Consider the following 684-nt stretch of genomic DNA (forward strand, 5'->3'; position numbering starts at 1 on the left):
CAAGGAGATCCAACCAGTCCATCCTAAAGGAGATCAGTCCTGGGTGTTCATTGGAAGGACTGATGTTGAAGCTGAAACTCCAATACTTTGGCCATCTGTTGTGAAGAACTGACTCATTTGAAAAGACCCTGATGCTGAGAAAGATTTAAGGCGGGAGAAGAAGGGGACGATGGAGGATGAGATTGTTGGATGGCATCACTGCCTCAGTGGACATGAGTTTGAGTAAACTTCGGGAGCTGGTCTTGGATCCGGAAGCTCGGTGTGCTACGGTTTATAGGGTTGCAAAGAGTCGACGTGACTGAGCGACTGAATGGAACTGACTAAAATTGTTGAGTCCCTCCTGTCTTAGACTGGGAACATCTGGAGGATAGGACTTGAAATGTTCATTTTTGTCTTCCTAAGCTACCTTGCAGATGACACCACCCTTTTGGTAGAAAGTGAAGAGGAACTAAAAAGCCTATTGATGAAAGTGAAAAAGGAGAGTAAAAAAGTTGGCTTAAAGCTCAACATTCAGAAAACGAAGATCATGGCATCTGGTCCCATCACTTCATGGAAATAGATGGGGAAACAGTGGAAACAGTGTCAGACTTTATATTTGGGGGCTCCAAAATCACTGCAGATGGTGACTGCAGCCATGAAATTAAAAGACGCTTACTCCTTGGAAGGAAAGTTATGACCAACCTA

Source organism: Bison bison, unplaced genomic scaffold (assembly GCF_000754665.1).
Source record: "Bison bison bison isolate TAMUID 2011002044 unplaced genomic scaffold, Bison_UMD1.0 scf7180017864143, whole genome shotgun sequence".
NCBI lineage: Eukaryota > Metazoa > Chordata > Mammalia > Artiodactyla > Bovidae > Bison > Bison bison.